The 14,525-nt window shown below is 42.6% G+C and overlaps 1 pseudogene; it reads right to left on the bottom strand.

Moving 5' to 3' along the window:
* Positions 1–967: 967 nt before the first annotated feature.
* LOC146970650 (uncharacterized) lies at positions 968–4,264 on the bottom strand (annotated as a pseudogene).
* Positions 4,265–14,525: the final 10,261 nt, after the last annotated feature.

Raw genomic sequence — 14,525 nt, 5'->3', positions numbered from 1 at the left:
AATTATCAATACTCAGACCAGGGTTTTTTCTGCATTATAAATTATGAGGCGGCCGCCTGTCTGCGTTTGTACGGAGAGATCAGCTGATCCGCTGCTGTTTACTTTCTCTCTGAGCGTCTCCGCCTGGCACCTGCAGATGTTCAGCTGAGGGAATAGCTGCTAGCATATGGAGCAAGTTGATAACCAGCTTCGTAGTACCGTGTTAACTCGGACCGGGGCTTGAGGTTTTGTTAAGCTGGAACATGAACACAAAGCCTGGCGATGTTGAGCCTCCTTCGCAGTACAGGACGGAGGAGTATATAATCATTCTCTCAGGATGTCGCGTACGTGCCGGTCGTCATTTAAGCCTAGTCACATTTATTTCTATTAACGGTTATTAATCGGATAACGACTTTCTGTTAGGCTATCAGTTAAAAAAATATATTAAGAATGCGCATCCTTAACGGCTGTGGGTGCGTCCTCTCCAGCATCTGATGTTTTCCACTGACCAGATATCAAGGAGGCAGCGTGTCTATCTGTGCTCCATGTTGACCCACGGCTCATTGTTGATAATTTCCACATTTTCTGACAACAACGGAAGCCTGTTGAATCCAAAAAGGCGCTTGGATTTTGCATTTGGTTCGGGGAAGGTTCGGTTTGCATTCACACCGGACGTGAACCGCACCAGGGTTCGTTTGGGACTCTGGTGCGGACCAAACAAGTGGACCGAGTCCCAGCTGCAGAGGTGGTCTCGGTCCACTTGTTTGATCCGCACCAGAGTCCGCTGGTTTGTATTCACACCTCCCTAAAAAGTCCGCACCAGAGGAAAAGTCCGTTTCAAGCGGACCAAACGAGCCTGGTGTGAATACGCCCTTAGACACATACAGCCACTGTAGCCACAGGCCCTGGACATTCTGTGCTTTTTTCTTAAACCGGTCAGACTCGTCAGGTGCGCAACCAGCTGTTTCTCTCGCGCTGGCTGGCTCGCCTAACCTCCACTCCACGGGCCGCGCTCCGCCTTGCACTGAGAGTAGACCAGGTTGGAGCTGGCGGCCTCTCAGCGCACAGCCCCGCACTGAGAGTAGACCAGGTTGGAGCTGGCAGGCTCTCAGCGCACAGCCGGCGGGGCTTTTGGGCAAGAAACTGTCAATCCGCCAAGCTGAATATGTGACACCTCCCCCTGCTGCGCCGCCTCTCCCATTTCCGTGCGCCTCAGTACGCCTCAGTCTACCAAACTGGGAAACTGACCGCGCACTTCGCTGGTCGAAACTTGCATTCTGCCAGCTCTGCCACGCTGCGCCACCTTGCGCTGTGCCACGAAACTAGGGCCCTGGATGTCAATGTTGAGATGCTGATTTAAGAAAAAAAACTGAGTGGTCTCTTAATTTTTTCCAGAGCTGTACTTTGAGTATGAAATCCAAAAGAATATTCAAAGGTAGCTACATTACACGGGCCTGATCATTGCGGTTTGCAGCTTTATTCACTTTTAGGTCTTTATTAGAAGAGGTTAGGTTACTATGATGAAAGTACTTACCTCGCCTACAAGCCACTGGTGAGGCCTTAGCGTTCTGAATTCAGTGTGGTGAATTACGAAGTTGTGCCCTGTAATTTGAGAGGGCACCGCAGAAAGAACCACTTCTGTGTCTCTTTTTTTCCACAGTTTTGTGACCTGTCAATCATAACAAGCAATGATTTATTTGTGACAGCATGTTAACAAATTAAATTCAAAATAAGCTATTTATTTAAAAATATATTAGAGAATATTGGTCATACTTGTGATTGGAGATCCTCTGCATTGTCACTGACCGGTGAAGATGGAGGTTGTTTTTTGCCTTGGGGACTCTAGGGATGGAAGTAGCAGTGTTAACATAATTATTGCAATCATTTGCAATGAATTATTTCAAAGCCTCAAAGTAATTACCTGAGATGGAGAACGATCTTCTGATGTTTTAGAATGTTTTCAGATTGGTGTTGTCTAAAATAAACAGACACACCAGATTATTCTGTACTTTCTACTTAATGACAAATCTCTCAAAAACACTTACCTTATTCTTCTTTTGTTTAAAGACAAAAGGCTTGGAAAGTTTCGAGACATTTTTTTTGTATTCTACTTTTCCACCGTTCCACATCCACCCGATGCATGTAAAGTTAAACAAAATAATACTGTCAATGTCATGTTATTTTAATAACATCACCGAAGCACATCATTGCATTGTTCCATGTAACATCATATTACAATTAACAATCAAAATATTCTAAGTTATTCTGCATGTGAAAGTCATTAAAGTATTTATGATGAATTCATGAACTTGGTTCCTTCTTCTTGCCCTTTTGGAGTCGGCGTATTCTCTCAAGAGGGCCTTGAGAGTAACTTTGTATGTGTCTACAAAGTCATCCAGCCTTGCCATTTTCTTCCGCTGGAACCGGATTTGTTTCAGATCCCACTGGCTTTTTTCCATTATACCCAGGGTGTTGTTATCCTGGGTATAATTCTATGGTTGGACATATAAATAACATTCCACCAAAACAAAGGAAAATGTCTTCATTCATTTGGTTTTTCTACTCATGTGTAATATTCAGCATGGAAACAAATGTCCAAGTAACAAGTCCCCCTCCAGTGAAAATAATGTTTTTTGAGTTTTTCACATGTTCCTGTGACATTTTTCTGATGTTAGAGATCATATCAGCAGAAAAGTAAGTGCAAAATCGCATTTAAGTTTTTCTGCCTTCAAATTGCTATGAACCAATGGCAGACGCAAACTGGCAGTTTCAGGGAGACTGTGGTTGACCGTGTCATAAACACAGGGCGGGGCATAGTGCTAGTGCTCTTCAGTGCAAGGAGGGTGGCTGTGTGGTTGCAGAGCAGTGCAGTCTCCGCCCACCACTCAGAGGCAATTTGCTAATGAGCTGCAGGTGCTGTGCAGAAGGAGAGTCCTGGGAAATGGCACAGGTTTTGTGATTTTGGCTACAGACTTGATAATCACAATTTAGAGACCACAGAAAATGCTTTAAAATAACCAAAAAGGTCACTGGAGGGGGACTTTAACAGATGTTCAGCTTTATTGTACCTGTGTAGATTTAGTGGCAGTTTGACTATACTTCTTGCTCAGGCTGCGATAGACTGGGCCGGTACCATGGCGACCTAAATCCCCTGGTAAAAGACTTTTTTTAAATTAAAGATTAAAATAACTCTACAGTATCACTATTATCACAATTAAACAGGACTCACTGAGGAGTAATCCAGACCACAGGGCAGCCTGAGGAAGGAAGTACCGCATCAACGTGGGGATGAATGCTGGACAAAAGTAGCTGTTCTCATCACCTTCCTGGTCCAGATTTTCCCTCCCAATCACTTCTTCAAAGTGACGTTGAAAGGGTGTTGGCCTCACGTCTTTCTAGAAGAAATTTATACAAAAATGTAACACTTTCTCAAAAATACTAAAACGTGCCACTAAGGCAGGTGCAGCATTTTCAGACCACCTGTATCATACATTTTTCAGTTGGGGTTTATTCACACCTGTTTATTACCTGTAACCTATCTGTCTCCAGTGCTAAGCACTAATCCCTAATGCTTGAATTCGAAAACAAATGTTTCTGAAGTTTAAAAAAAACCCAGTTACAGTAAAGATAAAGATATCTCATAGTCCTGGTTTGTGACATGGCCCTTTCTTGGTCAGCAGCGTTTGGAGGTTTTGAAAATGCCTGTCAACATTGTCCGCACTGTGGGAACTGGAGAACACCACATAGATGCTGATGACAAGTTCATCCAGTTCCTTCAGAGTGGATGCCTGGGTCATGCATCCAAAAACATGCATGGCAAACTTGTAATGTTTGGAGGCACTACAAAGGAAAATTGCAAAATCTGTATTAGAGATTATATAGCAGCTATGTCTGAATTCTTACGCATATTAACATAACACTACCACTTACTGTTTTTTGCAAAGTTCTTTTGCATTCTTCATGACATGGCTCAGGCATCTATGGAGGATTGGAGGAGTGATGGCATCCTCCTTTGCCTGACCACTCACTATCATGAAGTACCTGGTGAGTAGTTCCTGTAGACTTATTCCACAAAAATTCATTGACAGTGACTGGAGACCATGCTGTCTGATAAGTTCAGTGACCAGTGACCCCAAGAAATAAGACACCGATGTTGTAGTGTGGTCACATGTAACATACAGGCTACAGGGAGAGGGGAAGAGCCTTTGGATGGGTGCCGGACCACAACCTCGTACACGTAAAAGGGTGCTGTCTGGCCTTTACTCTTAAAGGGATAGTTCAACATTTTGGCAAATTGCGCTATTGCCATAATCGCTATAGTCATAGCAGTAGGTTCGTTACCTTTATTTGTCAGTGTAAGCTATTTTTAGAACGGCGGAGCGGAGCAGCAGGCTGCTCAGAGCTACGCTATGGAGGCTAAGGGAATTTCTTGGTTTCCCTCATCAAACTCATCAAATACAAAATCCCAAAACTCCAAAACGCTCTGGTGGACAAGTTGTGACCTGCACAATCACCACGCTATGAGATAATAATGGAACGTTACGAAACTGAGCCGTTTTTGAGGTAAATAGAGAGACTGCTTGCTGAAAAGCTGTCCCTGAACGCAACGTGCATCAGCAGTTTTGCATGAATTTACCTCTAAAACAACTCTGTCTGGTAACATTCTGTTATTATCTCATAGCGTGGTGAACAGTGTTGTGCTAGTTACTGAAAAATAGTAACTAGTTACAGTTACTAGTTACTTCATTAAAAAAGTAACTCAGTTAGTAACTCAGTTACTTCAACCAAAAAGTAATGCGTTACTGAGAAAGTAACTTTTTCGTTACTTTAAAACGTTTTTTTCCCCCAATGCTCCCTAAAGGTTGATTGAATTCCCCTCTAACCTCATTTCAGTTCTGTAGCCTACTGATGCTGATGAAAAAACGTTTTTTATCTTTAAAATTTTACCATCATCATCATCATCATGCTGCATGATGTCAGCATGTAGCCTACAGCAGCATGACAGAACTGCAAACATCTTGAGGATACTACTTTGACCGAGTTACGTTCAAGAACCTGTTTAATGATGGAAAGTACTAAATTCACTCCAGCAGTAATTTCTTTCGATCGATCAGCTGTGTTTACCCAGAGTGATCACTCTGTGTTTACCGTTTCAGGCATCCGTCTGTCGGACTCCAATACCGCTGCTGCACGGGTGGAGTGGGTGCTTAGTGTCTCGCTGTGACTCGAGCTGTGTCCCAGTTCAGGGGTTGCAGCCTGAACTGACACACAGCTTCGGTCTCGGATGCTACGTTAGCTACGTTACCTTAGCTCGCCGTCATGCCCTGTCCTGACCTGTCCAGTCTGTTTGCTTGTTTGATTACGTGTGGGACGCTAGAGGGCGGCCACCAAGCGCTTTGTTTTTCACAGTGTTGCAGTGTGCTCTGTCTTTCTTTCAATTCAATGAAACTTTATTGATCGCTAAAATGTAATGGGAAGTGTGTGCCGCTGTAAAACCTCACCAAAAGTAACGGAGTAACGCAGCGTCTGGTAACGGTAACGGAGTTACTGATTTTAAAAAACAACGCGTTACGTTATTAGTTACTGAAAAAAGTAATGGCGTTACGTAACGGCGTTACTAATAACGCGTTACTACCCAACACTGGTGGTGAATGTGCAGGTCACAACTTGTCCACGACAGGTTGCAGCGGCGACATGATTCACCTAATTAACCGTTTTTTAGAACCATTATTTAATCAGCACCATTTAAGATACTCCGGCACGGGTGTCGGGCGCTCTGACAGGGGGGGACTGCAGCCCCGGCAGCACCCCCCTTCCCGCGCGTATGGGACCAGTTGTCGTAGAGCTGATGGATTTGACTCTGTGTCTTTTGAAGGCAAAGCTGCACAGTGGATGTAGGGGTCTGATGCCTTTTGAGATAACTGAGGTCCAGTTGAGGGTTTTGAATTGATAAAGACGTTGTTTCTTCCTCAGCTTTGTCCAGTCTTTTTGGTCAATGAAAAAGAAACAAGGCGGTGGTGGCAGTGGATGCTTGAAGAACTCATCTTCTGATGTGTCATCATCAGAAAAGACGGCTCCAATCTGCAAATAACACCGAAGCAATTAAAAAGAATGAATTATTCTGGAATATCGATTCTAATTCACTTTGAATGTATAATAATTAGGGCCGCGACTTTAACACGTTAATTAAGATTAATTAACTTGTTGATTAAACTTATGTATTCAGTCATTATTCAATGGTATACTAAAATCCATGTGAAAAAAATACTTCTCATTGTTCTCAGGTCAAATATTTATATGCAATTAAAAATGTGAGTAATTTCAATTAATTAATTACTAGGCCTCAAATTAATTAGATTATTATTTTTTAAATTGAGTCCCGGCCCTAACAATAATAATGTAACAGACCAAGTTGCTTTATGTGCATTGTAAGACCAGCTGTTAGTCACTTTCTATCCGTGCTACTCAACAAACAAGCTTTTGTTTTACCTGTGCAGGACTCGTGGACACATAGAGTTGAGGCAGAAGGCCCGGCAGTGTCCTCACTGGTGTCCTCAGATGAGACTGCAGGTTCAGCTGCACTGGTGCCAGCCGGCACAGTTTGCTAGAGAGACAAAAAGATGTCAGTCCTCATGGTACTTCCCAAGAAACAAGTAACTCACAGGCCATATTCCTGGTCAGGTGTATGTACAGCGGTTTTTGTTCTATCAAGTGGGACATGACTTCATTTCTGTGGTTCTACGGTTCCACTTTAAATGTCTAATGATTTGCTTTATGTGCATTCAAAGACCAGCTGTTAGTCTCTTTCTATCCGTGCTACTCAACAAACAAGCTTTTGTTTTACCTGTGCAGGAGTCGTGGACACATATGGAGTTGAGGCAGAAGGCCCGGCAGTGTCCTCACTGGTGTCCTCAGATGAGACTGCAGGTTCAGCTGCACTGGTGCCAGCTGGCACAGTTTGCTAGAGAGACAAAAAGATGTCAGTCCTCATGGTACTTTCTAAGAATTAATTCACATGCAACACTGATCAGGTGAAGTAGGTTCTCATCCGTAGGGATAAAGTCAACCATATGAAAATGATTCTTATCCACAGTCTTTTATGAATGTCAAAGTGATGAATGTGAAACCTTTACCTTTTTATGTCTGAGATACCCATTCTTGAGCCTTGTCCTGTTTGTCTTGGAATTACCAATTCCGATGTGTTTGCAGACATTACCCCAAAACATTTCCTGATCACATTCTTCTTCTACAGCTGTTGTTGAGGGATGAAGCTTGTCTATGACAGCAACAATGTCCTCAACACTTTTTTCAAGTTTTCTGGAAACAAGAAGACAATATGTTATTTCATCACTTCATATAATGAGCTAGAATTTTACAATTTTACACGCAGTATAGGCCTAATGGCATTTCCCAGTTAAGAGCGTTCTTAAGGAATTCAGAGACGACTGGTCCCGATATACAAAGTGTCTTGCCTCAGCTGCCAGTCATGGGGTGTGAGGCTCTGGCGCACTGCGGATTTGTAACAACAGCCGAGGGAGACAGCCCAGTGTCACTTGTGTGTTGTCATGTCTGAATTCATTTTGTGTGACTAGGTCCATAGCATTAACTGTGGTTCTGAAATAGCCAACTTGCACTTGTCATGGTGAGATAACAGTAGGTCTCTGGTCATTAAGGTTTTTCTCGATTGTTTACACACAATTTCTGGTTCTTGAGGCACAATGGCCTCAACATCAAACTCATGCACCAACCCCCTGAACCAATTCTGCTAAACTACAAGCACAATTCCTGCTTTACACTCAAATTGCAGTTCTAAAACACTCTTTTTTCAAAACACTACACACAATTCCCTGCATTTGGCTCAATTTTCATGAAGAAAATCTCTTGTTTTCACGAGTAACACACTGTTATTCAAAATTCTAAAGTTAGTTTCCCTACTATGCACACTGACTCATCACATGGGTAAACACCTGTCACACAATTTTACATTTAGCAATCAGAGCTTAGCATAAACGGGAAACAGGCAGTGATGAACTGGCACCAAGAGAGAGAAACCAAACAGAGGCCACACATACGTAACACAAACACACACACACACACACACACACACATATATAGCAGTGATCATAATGATGATGAGAAAAGAAAATGCATTGATCACCAAAATTGCACGTTGATGGAAGGATTCGAACCTAGACTAGAACAAAGTCTTTGACTACAAAGAGAGCTGTTCTACTAGGTGAGCCACATGTAACAGTAGTCTGATCTCATCAAAATTATGTTTTCAGTCTTTCAAAATTGGCCGGCTGTAAACCAGCTGACCCCGACCCACTCCTTTTTTTTTGTGGTCAGATCAGCACGGCTGCATCGCCACATGACCACCTCGGTCGCGTCTTCACGCATTTCATTTGTTACCGTGTATTTGAGTGTTCTGAGTATAAAAACAATATTCTAAAATTTTACAACACATTTACATACTGTCTGTAGTTACAGTAAAAAAAAAAAAAAAAAAAAGCCTAAGTCATTATGATGAATGGAGTAGAAGTGTTTTCCATTCATCATAGTGTTTTACACTGAGCACATCAGTGTTCAACTGGTTGTTATAAATGTCTAGTCATATGATAGTTTGTGTGTGTCATTTGAGACTAAAATAGCATTTTGAGAAGAAATGACATTGTTTTGAATGTAAAGTTTCATTTTGCAGGAGCAGTGAGAGGTTTTGTGTGTGTTTTTTTGGATTTGTGTGTAGAGTTCTGAGAGTATGAGGCATGCTTTCAGAAAATGTGTGTAAACAATCAAGAAAAACTGTAAAAAATCTATGGCGTTGACCATGGTGCTGAAACAACCAGAGGCCTATTAAAGGTTACTACCACCTCTGCAATGAACCACTGGCTCATTGCCGGTCTTAATGGGAGCTGTCTAGCACAGTGCATTAATTACACACAGTGAAAAGCTCAACACCCGTTGAGCAATGTAAAGCGGGATTCCCACTCACTCCAAAAATGATCATCTAGCAGAAAACAATAAATCAATACAAAGTCTATATTATGATGGCCGTTGCTTATCTTTCCAAATGTGGAGAAGACAAAGACACTAAAGGGAACAAAAGAAAAAGATATTGTGCTAGGTTATGGCAACAGCGCATCATCAGATGTAACTGTTGTAAAAAAGTATAAACTCAGACCCCCCCCCCTCCAAACGAAGATTTTGTAGTAATACTAGTACTAGTACTACTACTACTAATAATAATAATAATAGTAGTAGTAGTAGTAGTAGTAGGCTGCCATTCAATAATCCCAACAGGATTATAATTCACCTACAGTATCTCAAAGGAACCATCTGTGGACATTTTAATGTTGTTATTATTTTTTATTAGGCCTTTTTTTTTTTTTAATTGAGTGGTAATGACATTGTTGCATGTGTAATGCATTGCTAGTTTATGATATGGCCACGTGCATGATCGCGTTACTTCAAGAGGCAACACCTGACAGCAGCAAGACAGACATGTACAGCATTTATATTTGTTAAATTTTATGTGTGCAAGTAAATAAAGAAAAAGACATTTGATTAGAAAAAATAATGATATAAGTGGCTGTGCTATTGTTCTTTCTTTAAACAAAAAAAAAAGCCCCCCCCCCCCCAGCAGAGCAGGCGCAACGAAAATCGCCCCCACCCCCCCAACACCTCAATCCCAATCACGTGTAGGCGATATCAGGAAGTAGCGAGTAAGATGCGAGCGGCTCTATGAGAGGATTTAGTTAAGTAGTTCTATATATAACCGGTGGAGGGCAGCATTACGCTTGAAAGCGTACAGCCTGCCGGAACTCGAGAAGAAGAAGAAGAAGATGCGAGCGGTTTGGTCAAGCGAGCAAGATGGATCACAACGCCACACGAACGCGCATACGGGCCGGTTTCTGGAGGCATAAAAACCTCTGTGTGTCCTTGCAGAAGCTGTCGGGCGAGGACACTTTTTAAAAAATTGAGTTTCAACTATTAAAAGTTGACACCCCGAAATTACGCGGAGTCCAGAGGGTTTTGGAGGAGTTGCTGGTGCCCTATCATCGTGGCAAGCCCTGTGGTGTTTTGGCAATGGAGAGTGCGTTTGATATTTTTAGTTCATTTTTTTCAAAAAAAATAGAAGCAGAATGGTTCCGGGACTGCTTGATGAATCCCGAATATGGCATCCCAGTGTTGCTTTTTTGAGAAAGACGCAAGCAGTGGGCAATCCTAAAGGACGGGTCGGCGCCATTGGAAGGTATTTTCCAACAACTTTTGCAAGATGGATACCAACAATAACAACACCAAGACGTCAATACTGAAACGGTACAGTATTATGGGGTGAAATTACTGCCAAAACTCCGCAAACCCGCAAAGCATGTTTTACTCACGCCCAACGATTCACAAACAAACTCAGTGTGTTTTGCAAATACAAAACATAATTCACAAACTAATGCATTTTGTTTCACAAATAAGAAATGCACCTATCGAATAAATACACCATGCTTCAGAAACAAAAAACATATTTCTTCAAGTAAAAGAAAAAAAATCCTTCAAGTATAAAAACACAATTCTACAACTACAACTACAATTCTACAACTACAAACACAATTCTACAACTACAACTACAATTCTGCAACTACAACTACAATTCTACAACTATGGAACTGTCACGTGACTTTTGGCAGTAATATTCCACCCTGCGCGCTGATCCAGACACTTGCACTCACAGCCAGACCTGTAATTCGCAGCTGGGTGTAGCACTGGGTTTTAGCCTCTTCCACCCACTTTGGAGCCCGGTACACCACAACAACGCCGGCGTCCAGTGAGAGGAGGCTGCCTTAGTTTATTATACCCAGATAGCACACATACGTCGTGCCGACGTATTCCCGACGCATCAAGTTCCGTCGCCAAGACGTCGCATGGAGAGCGTTTGCTCATTGGCAAGATATCGCCGAGACGTCGGCCTTTGATCGAGCTCGACCACCGGCCGACGTCTCGGCGATCAATAAAAGCCAGGAGCGGGAGCGCCAGGCACTCCATATATTTAGCCTATAAGTAATTCATACTACCTTTATTCATTTAGGTCGGGCCTTTTGAACTAGGTAGCCTATAATATTCTACAATCCTACTTAATAAATAAATAAATTATAATCCCTGTGTGCTGCATGTACAATTAAGAGGCAAAAGTCAAGTTTAAAAAAAACTTTATTCATGCTTCACTCAGGTTAGGCTACAAAACAGCATAAATTCAATCAATAAAACCGTCATCAATAGATTATAACTTGTGACTCCTCTTCATCAGCATCTCACTCCTCGAAGGCTCCGCTGGCCCCTGACGAATCAAATGGCATTAGGCTCCCCCCTCCTCATTTCATCTGCAGAGGCTGAGAACTGCGGTGAGGAAGAAAAAGAGGAGAAAGATGAGGAAGAGATGTCAGGGCCAGAACAGCAGAGTCACGGAGTGTCTACACGTACAAAGTGTGTGTGTGTTAACGATTAGAAATGACTGAAGAGGGACAGGTTTTATGGATATGACGTGCTCAAATAAATCAATAACAAATTCATTCAAAAAACACACTTTTGCGTGTCTGGTTAGCGCAAGCACAATGATCTACTATGAGTAATATGCTAAATGACAACACGCGCAAACCGCAGTATTTAAATGAGGGTTTTGCGCGTAACCGTTTCCGCCATGGAGAGTGTGGACAGAGAGCTGGATGGATACAAACGCATAATAAAAATTTGATCCGACGCATTAATAGAGAGAGGGACAAATAAACATGTACTTTATGTAAATAACTTTACTTTTACTCACTTTACTTTTATCTATCTAATGTAATCAGGAAATAAAATCTATAAATAAATAATGATATCTAATAAATAATAAATAATGATATCTAAATAAATAATAATGATCAAGGATACAACAGACGCAGCAGATATCACTATGTTCCATACACCATCACAGGGTCAGCCAACCCAACCCTCACATAATGGACAATACTACTGAGATGCTTTATTCAGACTGTGTCAAATGCCTCTCATGGGAGCAGCTGATGGAGTCCCCCCCAGTCTCCCACCAGCCAGAGGGTCCAGGACCATAGGGACTGCAGTGGAGGAAGGCTGCCTTAACACCCTGCACAATGGCACCCAGTACACGGAAGTTGGACAGGACCAGTCAGCCCATCACCTGGTCCGCTTTTATTTTATTAAAGTGATAGTTCACCCAAGATTGAAATTTCACTCATTATCTCCTCACCCTCATGTGGACTAAGGGCTGGGAGAAGTTTCAGCGTCCTCCGTGGCTTCTCTGAGTAACAGGGGGTCTCGACGTAGCAGTGCATGTCCATATGACGGTTACAAATGGATACCAACTGTCTTCGTAACAAAAAGACACACCAAAAAACATCCAAATACCTCCATGCTGCTCGTATGTAATGTCCGTCTTGTATTGAAGCCCCGAAATGCAAAATTGTCCCGAAAAGAGTATTAGGGCCAGCCCCCCCCCCCCCAAAAAAAATCTGGCGCAAGCAAGCAAAAAAAACAAAATCCGGCACAAAAAAAAAAAAAATTGACACAAAAAAAAAGTCTGGTAAAAAAGAAAGAAAAAAATCCGACACACACAAAAAAAAAGTCAGGAAAAAAAAGAAAGAAAAAAACCCAGGCAAAAAAACACAAAAAAACTGCAGAGGCTTGACGACGTCCACAACAAAGCGACAAGCGACAGCAGCCGGCAGAATGACAGACAGGCTCCTGTAAATATACAGTAGTATTTGTAAATATAGAAATACTACTGGAGAGGAGGTATCCTGTAGTGTTTGTATTTGTAAATACTACATACACTACTTTTTTTGGGGGGGGGCTGCGATACCCAGGCGCCCTTTTTTCTTTTCAGCATGCCTATCACTAGTTTGATGAGGGAGTGATGTTCTTAATCTCAACAACTAAACTATCAAGTCGCAACCAAAACTGACACTCATGATAAACAAACAGAACTATGCTGCAGTTTGTCAAGTTAACCTGTCACCTTCAGCACCACGGACAGCGCCGCGGATGAGCCGCGGAGAAGCTGCATCTGTGAGGGTCTGGGCTCTGGGCTTAGGACCTGGGACCTCATTTATCAAAACTGTAAGTAAGGAGTGTAAAACTGCTGCTACTAAATGTTTTTCTTAGGCCTACGGCGAAAAGACACCCAAAATCTGTTTCAGATCTATCAAACTGTGCGTGCACAACTCTCCGCACTTTCTCTTTGATAAATCAAACTGGATCCAAGAATGGTGCGTACTTTCTTCTCTCTTATAGGCCTATGTATTTGTGTATGAGAAACAGTGTCTCAGATGAAAAATCAGAAAGACACGTCTGACTATTAACGTAATCAATCAATGTCGGAAAAGCGGAATGTTTGAAAAATAGTAAAGTGCCGCTACTCCGACAATGAAAAAAAAAAAGTCGGAATAGTGGGACGCTTGAAAAATAATGTTAATGCCGCTATTCCGACAATTAGAAGTCAATGTCGAAATAGCGGCATGTCGGAATAGCAGCATGTTACCGCAGCAGGAGGGTGTGTTATCGTCATGGTGACGAGGTCCACGGTTCCGGTCGTTGCGCCATGGGTCCGCGCGGAGGACGGTCCCGGTCTCGGCCGCGTCTATGCCTCACCGCTGTCCAGTCATTTTCATCCGGAGCCCCCATATGTGGGTGTGGGAGTGTTTTTTCTTGACGAGTGATAGTGTGTGTGTGGGTGAAAGTGTTTTTTAAAAAATGGCGTAACGAAAGCGAAAAAAAAACTCACTTGGAAAGTAGTAGTTTTGCCAAACCGGAAGAGACGTGACAAAATGGCCCCTCGACCTGCAGTCTATGCTGATATCCATACACTTTCTCTACACACATATTATTTTAACATTTTTTGCAAAATTTACAATAAAAACCAATATATTGCAAGAAATGATGATCACATTAGAGTGAAAACAACATCATGGAATTAGCTTCTTTTTTTGTTCCATTTTTTGGAAACAATAACAGAAAAAAACATCAGCAATGTGCAAAGGTGCACATACAGTATGAGACCCAATCTGGGAAAATTATGACCATACAATCATCGGGAACTGCCCATTGGTCCGACCTCCCATTGGTTCGACCTCCCGTTACTCCGACAAAATACCCACTGGTCCGACCTCCCATTGGTTCGACCTCCCGTTACTCCGACAAAATCAACCACAAGTCGGACCAATAGGAGGTCGAACCAATGGGTGGTCCCGTTAGTTCGAACTGTCATCGCTACTTTGTGACAAGCTCTTCCATTGACACGAGCATGCAGCTTTCTCTCTCTCTCTCCAGGAGCCAGATCATGTCAGATCGCGCACAACCATCATAAATGCTGATCAAGATGTGTAAACTGATAATCAAAGCCCCCCCTTCCAGAGTACAGAGTAAAAGAAATACACTTTTTTTTCTCTCCTCCCCTCCGCTCGAGCACGGCTGAACCTGGCCGGCTTGAGCTCACTTCACGGGAGCGAGGCTGCTGCAGCCGCCGCTCCTGCTGACAGCAG

The sequence above is a fragment of the Trachurus japonicus genome, chromosome 17 (genome assembly GCF_045865225.1).
Source record: "Trachurus japonicus isolate A0001 chromosome 17, Traja_1.0".
NCBI lineage: Eukaryota > Metazoa > Chordata > Actinopteri > Carangiformes > Carangidae > Trachurus > Trachurus japonicus.
This window is presented reverse-complemented; position numbering and strand designations above follow the sequence as displayed.